We start from the raw sequence: 23,670 nt of genomic DNA, 5'->3' as shown, positions 1-23,670 counted from the left end.
CTATACAGCTGCAGTGGTGTGTGTAGGTGTCTGTTTAAGGGTTGTGGGGGTTGGGGGGAATGGGGGTTTAGAGGTAACGGGAGGGGGTAGGTATTGTAAGAAAAGCTGGTCATGGTCGCGCTTCACCCCTCTAACATTAACTATCAGTAGCAGATCGCTAACGTTTTGCTTACATACCAGATGGTTTGTAAAGCAGCGGGGTACCGTAGGAGCTCAAGCCTGGAGGTTCGTGGTGTTACATGCTTACATATTTGAATTTATAGATATTTCTGGGGCTAGGATACTCAATTGGACAGCTAACAATCAGTCAGTATGACATGCAACAAATTTACCAGAAATGAGACTAGGAAATTTTGGAAATAAATGTAGCACTGGAAAAAAATACACATATGGAAATAGAAAAAAAATATGAAAAATGAAAATAATCTGTAATTGCTTCTACATTCATTAGATTCTTCAGAAATGTGGTAGTTTATTGTTATCATTGGTAAAAACAAGGAGGCTGGGTGAGAGTGAGGTATTGACAGTGACCTCCAGCTCCACTCTCTCTCAGGTCAAAGTTCAGGGTGAGGCTGATGCTAAAGGACCTGATGAGCAGGAGTCTGAGAGGAGGGCTGGGCACCCGATAAAAATAAAAAAAAAATCAATGCATGGCTGGTGGTGGGTCTCCTTCTCAATCAGCCTCCGTGACAGCTACTCCAGATGGCCACTGGGCAGGTTGGCTGTCAGGCCATCAGTGTCATCATTACCCATAAGGCACAGCACGGTCAAAAGGTCAAGGGGTGGGATCTGTAGATTTGTCACCCTGCAACACCAGGGAGGCTCCAAATATTTGTACCATTGTCAATGTGTGTGATTTCTTTTTATTGTCAGTGATATAATCCACAATATCCAAAATAGTGGATCAGGCAGGAGTAATTAATAATGGCAAAAATTTAGATATAATTTTAATGTGGAACAATATAAATGCTAGAACGGATCCAGCCTTAGCAACATGTGTTTTTCTTTTGTTTTCATGCCATAGTTTATACAATGCATAGTACTGTGGAGACTAGAGTTGGATGCTCAGTCACTTCCAGGAATAACAATCTGAGGGTGTGCATGGCTGCTGGGGGGTCTCTGTGTGCCTTTGAACAGTAGATGAACTCTGTAAACTCAGCAGCACCACTGCCCTGGTCACAGGGTCATTGCAGGGTCAGGGGTCACAGAAAGGGCTTCCGTCTGAACTTTAGCACTGTGGCCCTCTGATAACCTTGTTGTAGTGTGAGGAAGCATGGCGTAACAGAAAGTAAAAGGATAGTATTAGCACCTTTAAATTAAAGTGATATTAGCTTTAGCCATCTTTGTTCCTGAGGCTAGCTCTTTTAGTCAAGTCCACTTATTTCCAGTGTTGTTGGCATCATGGAATATATTCCCTGACAACTACATTATAAGAGTCACACAACTTCTATGTTTTTCCTTTAAACTGATAACTAGGTTAGCTTAGCTTGCCTGATTCTCCCCAAAGGTAGCAAATGTGGCTACCAGCATGTCTGCGGCTCACTAGTCAACACAGATGCATAGGCCCTGTTTGTTTAGTGATCACACAAACTTAAGCTCCAAAAACATCTTGGTTGGAAATGTCTGGTTTTACAGGGAGCGAATTTTCTTTTCTTGTACTCTTTGGAAATCAGTGGCTACTAAAATCAGGCTTCTATTTAAGCTAATATTTACTCTCACAAAGCAAATTAAGTCCATACCCTGTCAGGTTTTTTCATTAGGCACGTTAGTCTCAAAAGAACCAGCTCTAAATCTGAGAAGGCTGTTTATTTTTGATAGGCAATATGTAACAATAACTGTATCTTGAGCAGGGCTGCAGTGCCACTTGAAAGCACTCTGTGTCCTAGTAGCACAAAGCCATATTCTTCTGAAGCGGTGAAATTATGCTTTTAGCACTGCGCGTGGAGTTAATATTCAGTAATATACATGTTATGATATTAAAAGGCACTATGAATGAAGGCAACGTTGAAGTACCACCTTTGACAGACAGCCATAATAATATATGTTCAGTTTCCTTTGCTGGCTTCCGCTGATTAAACACAATGAGAGATCAACAGCATGTTTTTATGATTGCTGTCTGTTTACTGCCTTGCCTGGTCAAAGCCTCAGAGTGTGTAGTATGTAAACATTATGTGCTGTCTTTCACGCACACACACCACATGCCTGTATGGGAAAACAGCAGTCGTGTAGGAGGGACTGCAGTTGCAGTATGTCTGATGAAGCCACAGTGTGACACGACCCTCTAAACAACAGATGTAGCCGCGCACACACACTCTGCCAAGTCCCATGCACGATGGAGCACACTTGTATCCACGCGGACTGCGAGAAGACAGAAACCATATCCGCATACATCCACATAAAAATACATGCACTAAACGTGACCTTGCCCTGACAGTGGCATCCACCTACGCTACAATCTGTGTGACAGCAGAAAGCAAAAAGAGATGAGATGCCCATTTTTCTTGAAGTGGCATTTCTTTTTTGGATTTCTTCCTGTTACTAGTATTCTGATGTGTCAGAAATACGATGTGTTGCACCTGGCAGAAATCTAGCTCTTGCTAACTATCAGCAAAGAAGCTGAAAACGAGGATACACATAAAGAAGAAGTAGATGTGTCGGGTGATAAAGCCGCTAACTCCAGGTGAAAGAAGTAACCCTTTATTCCAACCCTTTAGACCCCTCACCAACAACCTATGGAAATGTGAATGTTTTGATAGAAGTGTCCAAAGGTAAGTGCAAGAGTATGACGAACAGTGGAATTTATCCAAATATCAGTGTAGTTCTCTGCTATCCCGAACTCATATCCTGCATTTACAATCTTCAGGCCCCGAATCTTTATAGGCTTTCTGAGAACCTGTGGAGAAAAAAAAAGAAGAAGAAGAAGGGGAGGAGAGGGGGGCAACAAGAAAACCTAAAGGCTGTTGAACTACATTTGTCTCTCAGACAGCACCTACAGTCTGCTCTGCCAGCTAGGAAAACAAGGAAGGAGCAACCAGACGGAGGGGGGGCTGTTGTATTATCCTCCTCACAGAGGGGTGGGGGGGTGGTAGGTGGAGGGGAGTTGCTCTGCCATGTTATTGAAATCTCCAAGTCCTGAAGCACTCTGCTGTACTTCTCATTAACCGGTGCAACGTTTGCTGGGGTGTCTCTTTCCTCTTTAATAATAAAACAACGCTCCCCTCTTTTCTGCCGACTTAAAGGATTTCCTAATTTAATCAACACGGGCAGGAACAATAACAACAAAAGCATCAACAATGGTAACATGGCCTCCAGTGTCTTGTTGTACTTTTGCATAGCAGGGAACACGCTTGGATGCGGGGGGAAAAGTCATGTGCGCGAACGCGAACGTTTGAGCTTCCTGCCTGGCGGAGGATGGAGGGAGAGCTGCAGAGGGGCTGACATTTAGTTCAGTTTCTTCTCGATGTGCTCATAACGCGGCTGCCAATCCGTTAGCAGGCTAATTGATTAACGCGAGGTGAAACGAATACTGTGTTTTGTCTGAGCGCACATTTACTCCACATGATGGTTTTGAACTGCGGAGACAGAGACACAACCCAGCTGGGAAGGAATCTCCTCAAAGTTAGCCACAGTGGCTGCTGACTGACCCACGTAGCACACGCCAGCCTTAGTCTACACAGGCAACCTGACCTGACCCTCACCCTGAATGTCCCTCTCTCTATTTTCTGTCACCCATGAAATGATGCATACAACACAACAGAGCCCAGCACAACACCCCCCCTACCAACACACACACACACACACACACACACACACACACACACACACACACACACACACACACACACACACACACACACACACACACACACACACACACACCAGTTTCTTGGGTCTGCTGACCTCTTGATCACCCTCTCATAGTCCAGCTGGCCTCTCTTTCACCCCTGACCTCTAGATCACCCCAGATAGCAACCTGAGAGGCTGTGGTCATTTCCCTCTCCTTGGTTGAGAACAGTTTCATTCTGCAAGTCAGGACCTCTTATCAAACCGGAGTAGATCAGATATTTAAAGATAATGAAAAAAATTTGTGTTTGTATTGTTTATTTTTTTCAGAATTATTGTAACAATTTAATTTTAGCTATAGAAATACATAGATTCAGTGTAAAAATAATACATTTCAAAAACTAAAGATTTTATTTTTCAGGAAAAAGTGAAAAACTTTAAACTCATGTGAGTTGACTGCAACTAACTTGCACGGCAAGCTTAAGTTAAAATCTGACTCATATCCAGTTTACTTTACTGTGCCGGAATATTTAACCGGTACAATTGTTTACACCAGACTTACAATTCTCAGTGAAAATAACTTTTCTAAGTGCTACTTCAGTACTCTTCTGGTTCACATGTTGTACTCACTTAAATTAGCAGCATCCTGCTACAGATAGCACAGTCGCAGAGCGAGTTATTGTCTGAAGAGAGAGGCTGCATATTTCAGCAGTAGTTGAAAATCATCTGTTTTTGTCTCCCAGTCAGGTATAACATGTTACATGCAGGAATTCAGGGAAACAATGAGGAAAAGGTAGAATTTTGTGCACAATATGCAATTGCTCCATCATATTTGAAATGCAGACTGGCTCTTTTGGTGAGAGACTAGTGGGAGTTGGAGGTGCACTGCAATGGCTTCTGGGAGTAGAAAACAAACAGTGCTGTCAAAACAAATGCTTTAATGCCTGCGGAGGCTGTCCTGCACTCTGCAGTTAGCAAGACTGGTCCATACCAGCCGACTTAATAGGCTAATATGGATGAGAGATTTTTTTTTTTTCTGTGGTGCTTTTGTAAGCTGAACTTTACATCAAAGACCCATGATTAATTACTGATAAGGGGTTAATAAAACATTAATGCTTTTTGTAATTAACTACGTCTCTGAGATACAGACAGCCCCTCTTGCCACCGCCACTTCTCTCCTCACTCACCCCCAGCTATGTCTTGTCTTCATCTTTTTATGTCACATTCTGCTGCATCGTGCCATCTCGCGTTTTTTTTTTTTTCTGAGGTTGAAGTGAAATCATTAAAATAGAGTATAGGATGGGCCAGAAGGGAACAAACACAGCCCCAGATTTGTTTATCCTGCTCCAGAGGAGGATGGGGTGGCGGGTTTTTAATTAAGAGCTTTTGAATATTAATTTCGAAGGGTGATGGAGGCTCCAACAAGGTCAAGATAAAAAACAAGAGCTTCATGACGCTCACTTTCTCAAGAACTGAGCCTCCAGAAAACAAAAGACTCTCATTAGCTGTCTCGAACAGGCCAGGGAGCGGGTTCAGACAAAAAGTAACGTTGCGTCATCTGCAGGGAGATTCTCACTGTTTTCTTCCACCTGAGTCCAGCGGAAAAAAAACAAACTTAATTACTGGAACAAAAACTATTGAGTTATGAAGTGTTTTGCATATAGCATTGGATCTTGTTGACATAATGGGATGTCTTCTGAAACAAGCTTGTCAAAGATTGACAAAAAAAGGCAAAATATGATTGTAACAGTTTGTTTCTTTCTTTGTCTAAAGTAAATATTATCTTTGGGCATTTTTAGCTTTTAAAATTAACAGGAAATGAAGTAGAGATTAGGGTGTGGGTGTGGGAGGTGAATGGGACATACAGTGGGGCAAAAAAGTATTTAGTCAGCCACCGATTGTGCAAGTTCCCCCACTTAAAATGATGACAGAGGTCAGTAATTTGCACCAGAGGTACACTTCAACTGTGAGAGACAGAATGTGAAAAAAAAATCCATGAATTCACATGGTAGGATTTGTAAAGAATTTATTTGTAAATCAGGGTGGAAAATAAGTATTTGGTCACCTCAAACAAGGAAAATCTCTGGCTCTCACAGACCTGTAACGTCTTCTGTAAGAAGCTTTTCTGTCCCCCACTCGTTACCTGTATGAATGGCACCTGTTTGAACTCATCATCTGTATAAAAGACACCTGTCCACAGCCTCAAACAGTCAGACTCCAAACTCCGCCATGGCCAAGACCAAAGAGCTTTCGAAGGACACCAGGAAAAGTATTGTAGACCTGCACCAGACTGGGAAGAGTGAATCTACAATAGGCAAGCAGCTTGGTGTGAAAAAATCAACTGTGGGAGCAATCATCAGAAAATGGAAGACATACAAGACCACTGATAATCTCCCACGATCTGGGGCTCCACGCAAGATCTCATCCCGTGGGGTCAAAATGATCATGAGAACGGTGAGCAAAGATCCCAGAACCACACGGGGGGACCTGGTGAATGACCTGCAGAGAGCTGGGACCAAAGTAACAAAGGTCACCATCAGTAACACACTACAACGGCAGGGAATCAAATCCCGCAGTGCCAGACGTGTTCCGCTGCTGAAGCCAGTGCATGTCCAGGCCCGTCTGAAGTTTGCCAGAGAGCACATGGATGATACAGCAGAGGATTGGGAGAATGTCATGTGGTCAGATGAAACCAAAGTAGAACCTTTTGGTATAAACTCAACTCGTCGTGTTTGGAGGAAGAAGAATACTGAGTTGCATCCCAAGAACACCATACCTACTGTGAAGCATGGGGGTGGAAACATCATGCTATGGGGCTGTTTTTCTGCCAAGGGGACAGGACGACTGATCCGTGTTAAGGACAGAATGAATGGGGCCATGTATCGTGAGATTTTGAGCCAAAACCTCCTTCCATCAGTGAGAACTTTGAAGATGAAACGAGGCTGGGTCTTCCAACATGACAATGATCCAAAACACACCGCCCGGGCAACAAAGGAGTGGCTCCGTAAGAAGCATTTGAAAGTCCTGGAGTGGCCTAGCCAGTCTCCAGACCTCAACCCCATAGAAAATCTGTGGCGGGAGTTGAAAGTCCGTGTTGCTCGGCGACAGCCCCAAAACATCACTGCTCTCGAGAAGATCTGCATGGAGGAATGGGCCAAAATACCAGCTACTGTGTGTGCAAACCTGGTAAAGACCTATAGTAAACGTTTGACCTCTGTTATTGCCAACAAAGGTTATGTTACAAAGTATTGAGTTGTATTTTTGTTATTGACCAAATACTTATTTTCCACCCTGATTTACGAATAAATTCTTTACAAATCCTACCATGTGGATTCATGGATATTTTTTTTTTTTCCACATTCTGTCTCTCACAGTTGAAGTGTACCTCTGGTGCAAATTACTGACCTCTGTCATCATTTTAGGTGGGGGAACTTGCACAATCGGTGGCTGACTAAATACTTTTTTGCCCCACTGTATGAAATGGTCTTGGGTATGGTCAGGCCTCTGCAGGCTTTTGCCGTATAGGGCGAAACCCAGTTAGCTTAATAGGTTTGAAGTATTCAGTCTAAATTGTAATTTTGTGATGGCTATGTTGCATGTAGGCTTTGTTGTGGGTTTCTAGTGTGCTCTCTGGTGTTTGTGTGGTTAAAAACAGCGTAAGAGTTTTGCCAGTGATAGAAACACGGTGATTAATCACATCTACCTGGTATCCATTTTCAGTGTGCTTGTTAAAATCAAAAATACAGCAGCATTCCTGAAACCATGAGGTCCTGGGGATTTGAGAATTTCAGCACAGCTGATGCCTTCTCATAATCCAAGAAAGAAACAGTGCAGTGGGATACCTGGGTGAGGAAATTCAGATAAAGGAGGCATGAGGCATGGTGTTCTTATAGGTACAAAATGTTCAATTCACATTAATAAAGTGTTTAAGGAGACACTGAAAAAAACAGTATAAGGGCAGCAGAGAACCTGACATACTGTAAAGCTATACAGCACAAGATTTGCACATTAAGAAGCTGATATAAAATACTGTAGGTACACGGCACCATAACTAACTGTGGTTACTTCAGTACTCTACTGTAATTTTACAGGTAGGCCACATTTGTTACAAGGTATTAAGCTTTGGATTTAAAATACTTCAATTTTTTAGTGCATGCCCGGGTGTAAAAGGGCCTCATTTTTTATTTCTAAGTTTGATTATGAAATCAGAAAATTATAGTTTCCTGTTTTGAATCCCTCAGCATGGATGTTTTCAAAGTTTAAATACAAAAAAAGTAACAGATCAAAATGTGTTATTGGAGTTATGCAGCTGAGTTCCTTTTTTTTGACATATATACTCATGTCAGAAGCCTCTTGAGATGACTGACTGATCAGGGTCTGTAATAATCTCAGTGATTGCCAAGCGGCACACATTTGATAATTTCAGGAATTTGTATGTTTTCCTATTTATGTGTTTGCCCGCTGTACTATCTCTCTTGTGCATTGAGAGAGTACATTGTCCTCAGGGGCCACCATACCATTCCGATTCAAATGAATTTGTTATTTACATTAAAAATTGGTATTTTTAATGAGACTAAGAATTTAAAAGGAGGAAAAGGACTCAAGATAGAAATGGTGTGAGGGCCTTCCTCACTACGCTAACCAATACACCCTGGCAGTTAAAATACACACACACACATGCACAAATATTTGATGCACATATACGTGCATGCACACATGGACACAAATAGAAAGGTTGCACACGTAGCTTTCTCTATCTCCCAAACACCCACACCTATACACAGTGGATGAGACAGCGGGAATGTGTGGTTAATATTTAACAAGCAGGAACAGAAATAGATGGGCTTGTGTGTTCAGAGCTGAATAGGTTTCTGCAGAGTGGCCTCTGTGGCACATGAAACATTTAATACACTCCAAACAGTAAATCATAGGAAATAGAAAAGTTTACATCATGATAGATTTGTAAAAGAGCCTCTGCTGGGCTGCATGTGACTTCCCTTTTTTCTTATATTTGATTAAAACAAAAAAAAAGAAAGTTGTTACTCAGATTTTATTCTAATAAAAAATGCACCGGGCCTCATTAAGAGCTGGCTGAAAGCATTTTCAAAATTACCAGCAGCTGATAATCATGCAAACGGTACCAATAATAAATGGTCGCTACTTTCGCTTTCATGCAAAGGAAAGGCGAATAATTAGTGCCTGTTATCGATTAGGCGGTCATCAGCAACAATTTGAACTTGTCATGTCACCGGGTCTGCTAAGTGTAAAGATCACGTTGCCTCAAAGTGAAACAAAAACATCTGGTCTATGAGTTTGTGAGCGCGTGTTGTTTTTGCTTTTCTCTGCCTTTTTGGAGCCTGCACATGTGCTACCTGTGTGAATGATAAATCTGTTCCCTCTCATAATCTATGTGATTCAAAATGTGATATATGTGAGCATGAACTTTGAATTATGACCCAAACCGTGGATCGTAAATCTCTCCTCCCAAACTCTCTCTGAGTATACACTCTTAGACTCTTTGGTTTGGTCCACTCATAAATCTCTCCAAACTGGAGCGGAGGTACACGCTCTTTCTTTCTTACTTTCCAGCGCTCTCCCTCACACAAGTTGGAGATTTCCGATTGGACAAAACAAACGTGGAGAGGTCGGCTGATTGTTGCAAAGACAAATATGGAGGATTCAGAACAGAATAAAGGAGATCATTTCGATAGCCTGCCATTAAGATCTTTTGATATATAAAAATATATATAAAAATGTAAAAGGCACTATACTTGTCTCACTGTATAGTCACAACATATTCATGCAATAGGGCAGAAACAGAATAGCAGGCACTTTGAACTTGGTGTAAGATAACAATGGTCTTAGCCAAAAACCTCCCACAGCTTCCAGGCTGACCACTGATTCGGAGACTGGAGCCTCGAGGGTGTTTTCCAGACGGTGTTTTCTCTCTCTGTCTCATTTGTGCCACAGCCAAAGTGGATTTCAGGAGAATCACAGCATCAGCAGTCGAAACCTGAGTGGTGAGAGGACAAAAGAGTCGTCTGCTATTGTTACCCCGGCTCTCAATAATTTGCAAGTTAGCATGAGGTACGATATCACAAAACAAACGCCCTCAAACAGAGGGGAAAAAAATATATTGCCATCTCGGCATTCCTTCTGTCACCTGTGAAGAGAAACACCTGTGATGCGCAAGAGTCAGTGCATGGTGGTGGGATTATTATGTAGTAAATATTCAGAGGCTGCTTCTTCTATTAGTTTATACCCATACTGTGCAGCCTGTGGGCGTTGGTGAAGAGCAACACTGTAAATCTATACACACACGGGTGGGGTTACCTTTCGGCTTCATTTTGAGACGTGACTGAGTCGTGTCCAGTCCATCCAGTTCCTTCAGAGCAGATTGATTTACATGTTTGAAACTCAATTCCTCAATTCCTTACACAAATATAAAGCTATCTTTATGTTATGCGCTCATCATTTACCTACATATGTTAATTGTATTATAGTCAAACATACTTAAATAACATGAAAATAATGTTTTTGATTTGGAGTCAGTTTGGTATCTATTCAAATGGACTGAATACAGATTTACACTGTAGGGTCAACATTTGTTTTTTTTTTGGTTTTTTACTAATTAACAAATTAATTTTATATTTTGAGCCACCATGTTTCATAGGAAGTTTCTTCCTGGTGAAGCAGAAAACAAGCCAGCTCATTGGGCAAAACCATGTCCTGCTGTGTCATGGGGGAATCTGGTTTTAGCTGGTTTTGTTTGTGTAGGCTTTCTTCACTCCCTTGTGTGTCATTCCCACGTATGTACTTTAGTTAATTTGAGTATTACTATATTTTATAAGCACAGCCGTTAACTTCATCTTTCATCTTCTTTCCTTTGTATTTTTTAGGTAAAATACATTTTTAAAAATCTTGTTTCCTCAGAACCTAACTTCTTGCTCCATAAAACCTAGAGTATCTGCTATGCAGACAAATTACACCCATGAAAGCAATACTGTACACTGCATCACTGATTTAATGGGCATTAATCTGAAAGCAGCATATCTAAACTGGATGAGCTGACCTAATTTTAAACCAAGTCAAATGTAAAGGTTATTCTATATAATCTTTTCAATATATAGTTTGCAGCAAAAAAAAACAGAAGAACAAGAAGTCAAGTAAAGTTCAAGTACTTTAAAAACTGTTGTTAAGTGAAGTATTTTAGTAAATGTTTCTAGCTATGTTTCAGAATTCTAAATAAGGCCTATTAAAGAGGAGTGTTCGATCTAAAAGTGCAAATGTATGTATTTATTGACTGCGTGATAATAATATTTCACCAGTTCGTCCCCAGAAATGCAGGCCTGGTGATTTAAAAAAGAAATCAGACACAGCTTGCATTTAGTGAACTGATGCACCTGATATGGTTCATTATGATTGTCATTTCCACTTCTGCTCCTACTGGTGCCGCTGCAGTCGTTTTGCTGCCGGTAACGGCGCTATATGGAGTAATTAGCGCGAGTGTGTTGCGGTGGGTTTACGGGACACAGCGTTGTCGCCTCCATTACGGCTGACATTCATCGCTCATCAGTCCACTCACAGATGATGATGATCAACATACGGCGCATCATCGCTGCTAATGAGATGCGCTTTGCTGATGAAAGCCATTCGTCGAATTTCAAGCGTAAAAAATAGAGGCAGAGAGGAAGAAGAAAGAGAGACAGGAGGAAAAAAAACACATACACAGGAAGGCACATTCAGACAGCTCTCATCTTTCAATCTAATGGTGTTAACTAAGATTCATTAACCACCAGCCATCTTTGTCCTGCAGGAATCTTGGAAGTGTGTTTGTGTGTTTGTCTGTTCTCTGTTTCTCTTCCACATACACTCTGCCTTATGTGGCATGTGGTCATGTGTGTGTGTTTGCGTGTGTGTGTTTATGTGCGTGTGTGTTTATTTGAGTGGCCATGGGAATCTGTACAAAAATTTGTCTGTTTCAAAGAGAAGGTTCACTTCATGCCATTATCCATAGTAAAAATAAATTCACAAATGATTTGCTCCTGGAAATGTGGCCATGTGTGTGTGTGTGTGTGTGTGTGTGTGTGTGTGTGTATGTGTGTGTGTGTGTGCGTGTGTGTCGTAGTGGGTGTGTGTGGGTGTTGTCTGTGCAGAAGGGGTGCTCATCATCTCCTGGAAGGATTGATATGAACATTCTGTCACTCACGGGCAGCACAGATGGCTAATTTCCGGAAAAGAGCAGATTTGAGCCAGGTTTTAAAGAGAAAAAAAATAAAAATGGCACTTTTTCAAAGTGCATGTGTGCCTGTGTGCGAGTTTGGGAGAGGCAGAGTCAGTGTGTGTGAGTGCCTATAATGTAGCGGGGGTTCAGTCAGGCTTGACCACTGACAGATAAAAGCTTTGTGTTGTTGAGCTGCCAGCCCAACATGGCTGCCTGTCAGAGTGTGAGTGAGTGGTGTGTGTGTATGAATGTGTGTGTGTATCTGTATGTATGTATGCGTGTGCGTGTGTGTGTGTCTGTGCGCTCAGTGAAACCTCCAATGTGATCTAGGCGCCCACAGCTGTGGAGCTCTTCCAAAGTGCTAACATTTAGACAAACAATCCCTGCTCCACATCCATCGGAGAAAAAAGAGAGAGAGAAAGAAATCCAGATAACGTCACTTCAATACCCATTTAACACTCGCTTCTCTCGCCACCAAACATTGGCTATGGTTTTGTGGAAGAATGAAGGAAAGGCTGTGACGGGATTACAGCGCTGTTTACTGTAAATAACCAATTTAATGACCGCTGGCAAGCGTCAGACAACAGGCCAGAGGCTCAAAGAGAGAGACAGAAATACAAATGTGAGTCATCTGGTTGACTCCCCATTAGACCAACGCAGCGAAGGTACTTTGGAGCCATGCTCACGTGATGCCATGAAATAAAATAGTCCAGCAAAACAAGCACATTTACATAAGAAGAGCTTCCTCCTTAGGCAAAGAGTGTTTGAGCTGGACTGAGTGACTGGCAATGCCATGACCTCAAGTGGGACAAGATTGGGAAACAATATACTGTCTATGTGTACACACCCCAGAGCACTGCTTAAAAAAATATATATAGGGACATGATTTGTGCATGTGCATCCACGTTTCAAAACGCATGTGTAACTGTCACTGTTTAGATCAAATTTAAACAAAAGAAACTGGCATTTTTCAGTGTGTATATGCAGGTGGGCACATTTGTTCATTCAACCAAACACCGGCACCACCTTATTTTAAATAGATTGACGTGTTTAGGTTTTTTGTGTGCGTGAATGTGTGCGTGTGTGAGAAAGCGGTTTGTTTGACTGGGCATGCAGTGAATCTGTGTGTTTGTCTGCGCTAAGCGGATGAGGGACCCGGTGAGCAACGCTAAAACATCTAACTCCTTGTCCTTGCCCTTGTCAACATGGCGCCGTCCGTTATCCCTCACCTAGCAGACAAAGACACTTCTTAGAGGAGGGATCATCAGTTGCCTTTGCAACTCTGCAGATTCACTCCATAAATCCTAATTACCCTTCCCAAGCACCCCCCCCCCCCCCACCCACCCACCCCATATCCTTTCCCCACTCCACAAATAAATGGTCAGAAAGTGTAAAACATCTGCTGTGTGGATCATCTCAGTGGCTGCAAAGGTAAATCATCCTCGTCTGTTTCTATTATAAAGGCAGCACAGTCAAGGGACTTCAGCTCAACTGAATGTGGAGCATCACTTCACTGACTCTGTTTCACTGTGTCAATTGACTTTTCATTCAGTTAAGCCATGAAGTGATGTCTGTTGCTATTTTCTATGTTGTTGACAATTTAAAGTAAAGCAGTGGTCATAAGGCAAAACTAAGGGTGTCAAATAATGACAATATTACTGGTCCAAAAACCAATATTTAACCTCCTAGGACCTGGCGTCCACATATGTGGACATCACGTTTTGGGTTAATTAGACCAAAATATTAAATCTTGCTGTACAAGGGCCTGATATCCACTTACAAGGACACTATACTGTTCTATCAAAATTTTAAATGAATATCCTCATATGTGGCTCTCATTTTTCTTAGAAACAAAAATTTGGTAAAAAAAAAAAAAATCTGGTAATTCTTTGTTTTTACATTCATGAGGTCCCAGTCAGACCAAATATCAAAGAGAAATTAACAATGCATGCCATGGAAGAGTTCGGGTCTTAGGAGGTTAATACCATATCTGTGTAATATCATATCATTTAAATGTATAGCTATGAGATATATATTTAAATATAAACTTGCGAAATTATAGGCAAAGAGGCTATAGGCAGGAATTGCTTTAGTATGAGATGCCTCAGGTTTAAGGATTTCTTCATTATTACAAGTAAATCTTCACTAGTTGTCAATACATCACTCTATTTTTGCTTTTCCAAAGGAAAATACTTAATTGTGTACAGACAAGCACAAAACTACACTTGTTTTATAGTCCACATACTAAGTCATTGTATCCATGGAAACCTTACACTTTGTGTTCTTTGTAAAAGTTCTACGTCTGTTCACAGCGGCGACATTCAATGAAACATTCTAAAAAGACTTAAATTGAAATTTGAGCTAACAGTGGTTATTTTAAATCAAGTATAACTCCATTATGTCAAGTGTGGTGATGATCCACAACAGGCTTAAAAAACATATAATTATCACAGACTGTATCATGTAATTGCAAGATAGGGTCCTGTTTCTTTGTCTTTTGTTAAGGCAGTAGTCTTCCATTATTTAGAATGTAGACTATTATAAAGTTTAAATAGCATCAAATGCCATGAAACCAGTGATAGACGTTAATAGCATCGTCCCAATGCATGTCACAAGCAAAAAGGGACCACAATCCCTAAGAAGATGCCTTTCAGTAAAACAAATTGGTCTTATACTGCATGTAACCCTTTATGAACAGGTTGTGTTTGCCTTAGTCACATGTCATGCTGAGGTGAAGCACCTCTCTTTTTCCATAATACAGCCATTGATAAAAACAGCATTACAGCCAGAACTTAAAATGTCCTTTTAGTCTTAGTACGTTGCTGTGACATTTCATAAATATAATTGCACTGATTGTTTACTAGGTGATAGGCACTTTTGAAATGAGGGCGTCAACCAAAGACTTTGACATCACTACTCATTTGTGAAACTTGATTAAGGCAATAAATCCATACAAACAGACTTCTTTTTGCGTAGGTTTAAAGGACCCTTTATACCCAGAGGCTACATCCATCTTTTTTATACAACACAACTATACATGACCAAATCTTAGAGGATATAATCTGCCAAATATGGGAGGTTATGTAAAGTGTTGCTTTCACTACTTGATCGTGGTAAACCATGTGTAAAATTCTTTGCTTGTGTTCCCTAAAGTGAAGGTCCCTCATTATTAGATTGAAAAGTACAGTAAGTCATGGATCGACTGTGCATAAGTGTTGAGTCAGCCCTCATTTTGTTAATATTTTGCAATTAAACTTGGAAATACGTGCAAAAATATGTACAGTATGTAAGGCAAACACAGAGCTTGAAAGTCAATATTTGGTATGACCGCTTCTTCTCCTTCTTCATCAACATAACCTGAACTCTTTAGGCATCTTTCTTAGAATTTATTTTAGTTTCAGGTCTCCAGGCTTCTTGAAGGACATTCATAGCTATTCTTTGGATGTTGGCTACCTTTTGTTGTGTTCTCTGTTAAGGTGATTTTAAGGTGTTTTTTTGCTGCCTGTTGACCAACAACCAGAGTTGACTTTGTTTTAAATGTTTTAAATATATACATAACTTGAGCTCTTTCCCTTGATGGTACGTTTCTGTGTTCATAACTCCATCAATTTTGAAAAGATCCCCACACCACTGGCTGAAATGCAGCCCCAAACCACGACAGAGCCTCCACTGTTTAAATAAAAATGTCACATTTGAATTCATCGCTGCGTAACATCTGCTTCCACTGATTTTCCGTCTAATTCTTGTGTAATCTGGAATACCTCAGCCTTTTCTCCGTGTTTTCCCTGTGAAAGAATGGCTTCTTGACAGCCACCCTTTCACTCAGACTGTTTCTGATGAGTATAGGACCAGATGCATCTCTTAGGCCCTGCATCAGATTTTTGTTGGATGTCTTTCATATTTCATAAGGATATGACTTTTAGATATTGCTTATCTGCTGTAGAGAGCTTTACAGGCCTCCTAATTCTTTTGTTGTCTTCCACTTGTTCAGTTTCCTCAAATTTCTGAGGACACACTGCACACCATGCTGAGATATACCTAGTTTTGGCTAATATTTTTTTGTTGATGCAAAATTCTATTTAGGGTGTCAGACTGTGTTATCTTCGGCATTTTGTACAGTACTGTATGCAAGGTGTCAAAAGCTATAACAATAGGTAGATGACTTTACAAACTTTACAGTACAGGAGGCCTTACAGCACGAAACGGGAAGACCAGGCTGTTTGCTAGAGAGAAGAAATTGGCGACGTTTTAAGCGCTTGAACAATACCAGATTGTTGAGGAAATGGAAAGGTTAATGGCAAAAAAACCACAAAGGAGAAACTAAAAAATGCAGACTGAAAAAATAAATAACTAAAATAAACTTTGGCATTAGCAATACCACTGGCATGATACAGAGGCAATAGGATTCATCTCATTTACACTAATTATGGGACTTTTAGCTTTGACAACTGCGCCAGTTTATTTCTGTTTGGTATTAAACAAGTAGACTCGCCCAGGCCTGTTGGTATTGACATTGCATTGTTGTTTACTTGTGTAAAAAAAAAAACAGATGGCCTTAACATATTTGATATTGGGGGAAGGGGCGTGGGTGGGCAGCAGGTTCATGCTAGTTTAGTTTTGTGTGTGTTTCTTGAGCAGGCGTGTGGTATTTTATTTGCCCTCGTCCTTTTCTGCCTGTCTCTTCTCCCCTTCTCCCTCCTTCTCGGCTCTCCTCAGCCTCCAGCCAGCCTTGCCACAGACAGGAGGTCAGGCCATGCCACTCCGCTCTGCCTGCTGTGAGCGCTGGGTCACTGAGCCAGATAACACCACCAACTGTTCAATATTTGAAGAAATCAAGCATTCTGTTTGTTTGAAATTTTGCTATTTGTTCATATTCTTTCCACCTCCCCCGATAAATCTTGCAGTTTATGCAAAACAGAAGAGAAGCTCAAGGGTGAAAAGTAGCAAATTAAAGCTTTGGGAAAGCTGTAAAGCAATAACTCTTATTGTAGCATGTGCATTTAACCTATAAGATAAATGTATAGTGTAATGCCTGTACTTTCTACATCTAATGTAGAATACCATTTCAGTTTTAAATCTTGTTAGAGTTGTGATGAATCATTTAAGTTATTTTCTAAACCCATTTGTTCATCTATCTAAAATAAATAAAAGTCAGCCATGTGCAAAGAGTTTGTTCAAAATATCCTCTAACTTCTACCTTACTCATTTTAAATGCACCTCTTGATTTTTACAGCAGTGTGAGGCATTCAGTTGAGCAACAATGTTTCCACTCGAGAGGGACATTTTGGCACTTCTTTTCAGTGTTTATCATGAATATTCAAAACTGTGATGCATTCCAAGACTGACACACCAGACATGCAGATTAGTGGAGAAATATGCTACTCCGCGGTCAGGGTGGTAAAAAATTGAAGCCGGATAATGTGAATGTTTATGTTTCCTCTTTGGTCACCTACAGCGAGTGAAAGCAACCAATTTCAAAATAGAATGCGACTGTAGTGAGGGTGTTGTGTAAAACGGTGCTGTTTAAAATAGGAGTGCTCTCATGTGCACCCGAGCCACGCAGTTTTCTCCACAATAAAAAGGTGATTTATTTAGTATTTGGAGGACTGTCAGGCCAAGCAAAAGATTTCACAGGGTCTAATTTAATCTTGAATTGCTTAGCTCCATACACCATTCAAAGTCAAGAAAGGGGCACCCGCTTTATTTTTCACAGCACAAGAATTGCAGACATGCCATTCCACATAACCGGGAAGTTGTGCATAAGCAAACAGATATGCACATTAACGAGTGCCAATATGCAAGGATGTGGCAACGCGCGCAGAGTAGCAATAGCTTATCTCCTACGCAGCCTGATTTTGTGTTAAAATAAAGAACAACGGTTTAAACACCAGAGGTCAACTGAGGTCACTGATTCAGATGGAACTGGAAATATTTTTTAACAACATTTGAAGAGAATAAGGAAATCGTCTGAAAAACCATCAGCTTTTAAAGTCACGTGTGTAACTTTACAACAGTTTTTCTTTCTATTGGTCACTATGTAGCAGTCTGTAGGCCATAGGAAGCGTTTTCTCAATGGGTTAACAGTCTTAATTGCTTCTTCAAGGTCTTATTTAATGCAGTGTGTGTGTGTGTGATGTGATGTGATGTGTGTAATGTGTAAATATATGTGTGTCACTATTTTCTACTATATGCTCCACTTGTACGCTCTACTCGCTGCTCGCTTCTTAGCTGTTAAAGGCTAGCAAGCAGTTGATCATAGTTTTCCTTTTATTTAGTGGGGAGCACACATACTGCTGGAAACAAAGATGGAAGAGGTAGAAATGAATCAAAACTATAAATATGTGGGCTGTGAAATTAATGTGCCAAAACACAATAAAAACTGTTAAATTCTACTGCCGTTCTAGCCGATCTGCGAGGCTGTACGCATGCACAGCAAAGCTTTGAGTGAAACGGTAATGCCACGCTCACAGTGAGCAAATTTCAAAGTAGCGAAATGCATGTCTTATTGAGCGTTGACTTTATTAGAGAGCGCACAGAAATAGTCTAACAACTGTTTGAGGGATAAGCGCCAATACTTCATGCACAAAATTTTAAAGTAATCTTAACAATCCAAAGCGAAAGCCCAGCCCTGGCGGGTTATTCTTCGTGATCAGTCAGTATGTTTCAGGTTAATGTGCAGGGTTTACTCCTCACTGTCAGACGATTTCAAGTCACCCTCGGCTTCATATGGCAGCTTCTCTCTCTGCAGGTTCTCTCTGCCTGTCTTACTTACTCTCTCTTTCCATAATGTCCTCTCCAGACACCAGTACACTTGAAGGGTTTAAGGTAATTGCACTCAGGGCTTCATCTTAGCGCTGCTCTCTCACATGTGGAATCATTATCCAGGCTAACAATTACAGCCTGCTCTAGTAATTGATCAGAAAACTGTCTCAGGGAGGTTAAAAGGTATTAAATATCACCACTTTCTTAATTTACTGCGCCTGTCAAATAAAAAAGGAGGAAAGAGGAGTGAAAATGAGAGTCTTCAGCCTTTTCCCTCTCTCAGCTTAAATAATGACCCCCAATTAGAGTTCTTCTCTGTTACTATGCACTGCTCTAATGCAGGTCTGTTGGCCCTGTGGCTAATCTTGTGTACACAGGGTCATGAAGATTTTAATTTATCGTCTTGGCATTGTGCATGTGTGTGCGTGCGTGTGTGTCTGCTTGCTTCTGTGTCTTTGTGTACGTGTGGATGTATTTGCATGTGCAGCATGTCTACGCGCATGCATTTTATTTGTGTGTTTTCTCTTATTTTTCAACTTTACTTTCACCAAATCACCAATTCTAATGAGTTGCCACTGGCAATTATTGCCCACTTTAGCTGTGACCCTACAAGATGAGGGGGTCAGAGTGTGCTACTTTGTGCTTTTGTATGCATCAAAATGGGGAGGGGAAATTATCAAAATGTGCAAAAATAAACACAAGATGTTCATTGTGTCCTAAGTGGTCCATTATGTGCACAAATCTGCCTTTGTATGCTATTATCGCACCTCTTTGTACTTTCATTACGAAAAAAAAAAAGATTTCTTTGATGTTAAAGCAAGAGTATAAAACGCATCAGATGCTGTTTAGTGATTATTGCATTTATTATTCTACCTCTTTCCTTATTACATTACAACAAATTTCTGTTTTTGTGTCACACGTATAAACACTATACTGAATAAAATCCAGCCGTGTTCAAGGATTTGGTGACTTTTGCCCTTTGTAGACAGTTTGGTCAAGAAGAAGTAAGAAGTAGAGAAACGCACAGACTAATACATATTCAAACACACCCTTAAAAAACGACCACGGTGTTCTTGTGTGTGTCTGCTGATTCCTTGTTTTTTTTATTAAACATCTATTAAACAATCAGCCCTAACCCATCTCCCTCTGTTCCTCTCTCTCCCCTGGTAAGGATAGCTGACAATGATAGGCAGACAGAGCGAGGTGGAGGAGGTGATGGGAGGACGATGAGGGGAGGAATGGAGGGATAGAGGGTAACAGCAGGGGACAGCAGGGCTAGCAGGGTGAGCGACGCTCGGTGCCTCTCAAATCAGGTCCATTTTTTCATTAGCTCATATCCTTGCCAGGCTTTACAGCTGGCTGATCAGCAATCAGTGGCCGTTTGTTTCAATCAGGCAGCGACTCCACTGTTACAGACAGGACCAGATTACCGAGAGAAAGAACAGGGGAGGAATGAAGAAGGGAGGAGAGGATGAGGAAGGTGAAGGCAGGGGGAAAAGGAAGCACTCGTCTTTACCTCGCCATCAGTGTGATGAAAGGGGTGAAGCAGGGGACATGCAAATACAAAACGCACAAAATGGAGAGCAAGGCAGTTGCAAATATAAGGTTTTAAACAATGGAGTCAGCTGTACTGAACATGCTCCCCATCAGTGCAAGGACAATAGAACGAGGCTAATTTTATTTCAGTGTTGCCACTTGTGTGCTGGAAAAGTTAAGGGAGAAAAAAGGAAAATCTGAATGATTGGTACACTGCAAAAGGTATCTCTTTTAACAAGTCATTTCAGGAAAGTCTTTTGTCTTGGGGTCTTTTTTGTAAAACAAGTGAAAAGAACCTGTCATCTAGCAAGATAGAGTTGGTTGTTTTGCTTTTTTTTTTCTCCAAAGGAGTAAAGTAATCTGCATATTTTTCTCCTTCTTTCAAGATATTGTGGCGTGTTTGTAGCAAAAAAACAACGACAAGTGAGACTGCTAGAGTAACAAAAGAAATCAGCTCACCCTGGCTGCCCAAATTACTTTCCTGTTGCCTTCCTGTTTGAAGAAGAAGAGAAATAAGACTTTAAGATCAGATATGAGATTAAAAGCCTTGATGAGAGTGAGTGCTTTTTTTTTTTTTTTGCTGTGAGGGGAAGTATGAGGAAATAAAGAGAATTGAGAATAATATCTATCTCATTCCTCTTCCAGTCATCCAGCCAGCCTCTCAGCCTTTCAGTGCTGAAAGGACAGAGTGAAAAAAGATGAGAATGAGGGATGATTTAAGGAGGAAAGCCAGCACCGTGCCCAGGGAGGCCTTGTGCCTACTGAGCGTGCCCAATGAGTGGCGGAGACTGAGGCGTGTTGGATCTATAAGCAAAGTATTTATCCTGCCAGAGACCCTGAGAGATTAGCCTCCGCAATGGTGATTTATACTGACACACAGCCATCCTTTACCTTATACTACTCTCTCTCTTTCTCTCTCTCTCTCTCTCTCTCTCTCACTCTCTCTCTCTCTCTCTCTCTCTTTCCCTCGCTCTCTTCATTCCCTGTGGATTGTGTCTGTCAGTGGGCCCTGATGCCCAGTTAGCCTCCAGCTATGATATTTGATCATAGTAACTACTGACTCTGTCACCTCCATTTCTTTTCGGCTCAGATACATTATATATAAGGCTGCTGAGACATGGATGTATAGCGGAGAGGGCAGGAATCATATGGAGATGGATTAAAACAAGTTTGATGAATAGAGCATCTTCAGCATTAGACGGCTTGGATGCATGTTTATTTAGCTTCTTGACAACCTGGTTGTCTCTCTATATGAACAAGACAGGATGGAATACATCACAGTAATCAAATTTATTAGATTCTATTAAATTGTAGTTATATAAAACCAAGACTGGTCAATTATGGAATACAATGTTAGACGTAGAGGTATAGGTAAGATCTGCTTTGATTTATTTGTAGTCTTAAAGTCAGAGTCTGTGCTATTCTTTGGCCTGAAGCTGCCAAAACTGTTTTATGTATTTTGAGGCCTTGTCACACCACTTAACAGAATTTAGAAGCAGCAAAATCAGTTCATTTAAGTGGAGCTGCTGCAGTTGCTGGATTCTCTCATAACATGTAAACCTTAACATATTTTTCAGGACTAACCTGTCATGAAGTCTGACATAGAAATTGGCAACACTGAGTAATAGCATGCTAACTTGTCAATGCTGCCCTCTGAGGAGACTGAGAGCCAGAATGTAAGAAAAGCAGGCAACTTATAGCACATTAGCTACATTTTATAATCCCCCTTGTGGCTACTGAACTAATTTGGAATGTAAGTTATTCTTTATTAGCTTTTTTCTTCTGTAACTTTAATATAAATTATGAACAATTATAATGTAGGCAACACAGAACCAAGAAAATAAGCTGACTTGCATCAGCCAGGGCTTTAGCTAGCTGTCTACCATGAAAAAGACAAAGTGTTTCATAAAGTAGACAGCATGGTAAATGTACTGCAAGCCTCTATAATTATTTTTTATGTAGAGGCTCATTAAAGTTAGTGTGTGTAAAATTTTTTCGTTAGAGGTCAGTAGATTGCAGATTGAATTCTGTTTTCTTTCTCCTCCCAGTTTAAATGCATAATCCTAGGTGTAGGGGCCACTGTAGGACGAACATATTTTAGTCAGGCAGTAGAAATCAAAAACATTACATTTAGACTGTATCCAATAACAGCTGTGGCCAGCCAGCGTGTTTCTGCAACTGTTTCAGAGCCACCCTGAAGTTCTTACCTATCTGTCTCTGTGCACTGTGAATTTGTTAATAGGTGAGATGTATAGCACATGCTCTACTTTTCTATGGGTACAACTGCTGTTTTTGCTACTGTTAGCCTCCATTAGCTGCTGTTTGCTGATGATAGTGAAACCATCTTTGCTACTGTTAGCCTCTTTGGCTGCTGTTAGCTGCAGTTAGTGAGAGCATCTTTAAAGTGAATTTAACTTTATCAGGCTCTGACACTAAGTAAATAAACTCTGTGTGAGAATACAACCAAAATGTTTATCAGTGGTAAAGTGTGATTTTTTTGCAACACATGAGCCTAAAATTAGCTGCCTTAATGTTAGCTTGAAACCAGCTTGTATTGTTGTTTAGCTGGCTCTTGTGAGCTATCTGAAGATGGGAGATGAGGCGTCAGGTGAGGAGGAAGGGAGTGATATTAGGTGTTGGTGACATTGTCAGTGTTGCCAACTCCTCAGTAAGGAAAATCGTATTGGCTGTCCTAAAAGTTGCTAAATTACATCATCACATAATTTGCATAATTGATCATGCTTGCTGTAGGAGAGAGAAATAACATCATGGAAGAGATATAAACTGAGTAAAAACTGAGTATTTCTTTTAGCAATTATATATTTTTTAATGTCACAATTCAAACCCACCTCCTTTATCTGGGCTTGGGATCGTCAAAAGTGACCTGAAATAGGCACTCTGGCAAAGTCACTGTTTTTTTTGTGTGCGTGTTTTTATGTAGTTTTAAACCTTGTAATCCACAAAAAGCAACAGTCAATGAAGAACTGACTGAGTTACAGTCAGGGCGGGAGCAACGGCTTCGCTCATGCACAGTTCATTTGCAGTTTGGGCGTGTAGGGGTGAACATCTCCTGCTCTGACAGCAGCTGGGGGCGACTGCTGCGTGAGGACTAGCCGCCACCTGTGAGCTCTTTGGCACGGGCGAGGTGCCCACAGCAGCACCCACTGCTTGTTGAGAGCAACAGTGATACATGCTTTTACATCAAAAAGTCGTCATAAGTATCCAATAACACCAGCAAAAATTGCTAGATTTTTTTGCTAGTGGCTTTTAAGAAAAAAGTGGCTAAGGGGGTCTGAAAACTCGCTAATCATAGCGACTAAGTCATTAAGTTAGCAACACTGGGCGCTCCTTTACCGATGATAACG

This window comes from Rhamphochromis longiceps, linkage group LG11 (genome assembly GCF_057381845.1).
Source record: "Rhamphochromis longiceps isolate RC_006_pf linkage group LG11, R_longiceps_female_GT1.1, whole genome shotgun sequence".
Lineage (NCBI taxonomy): Eukaryota > Metazoa > Chordata > Actinopteri > Cichliformes > Cichlidae > Rhamphochromis > Rhamphochromis longiceps.
This window is presented reverse-complemented; position numbering follows the sequence as displayed.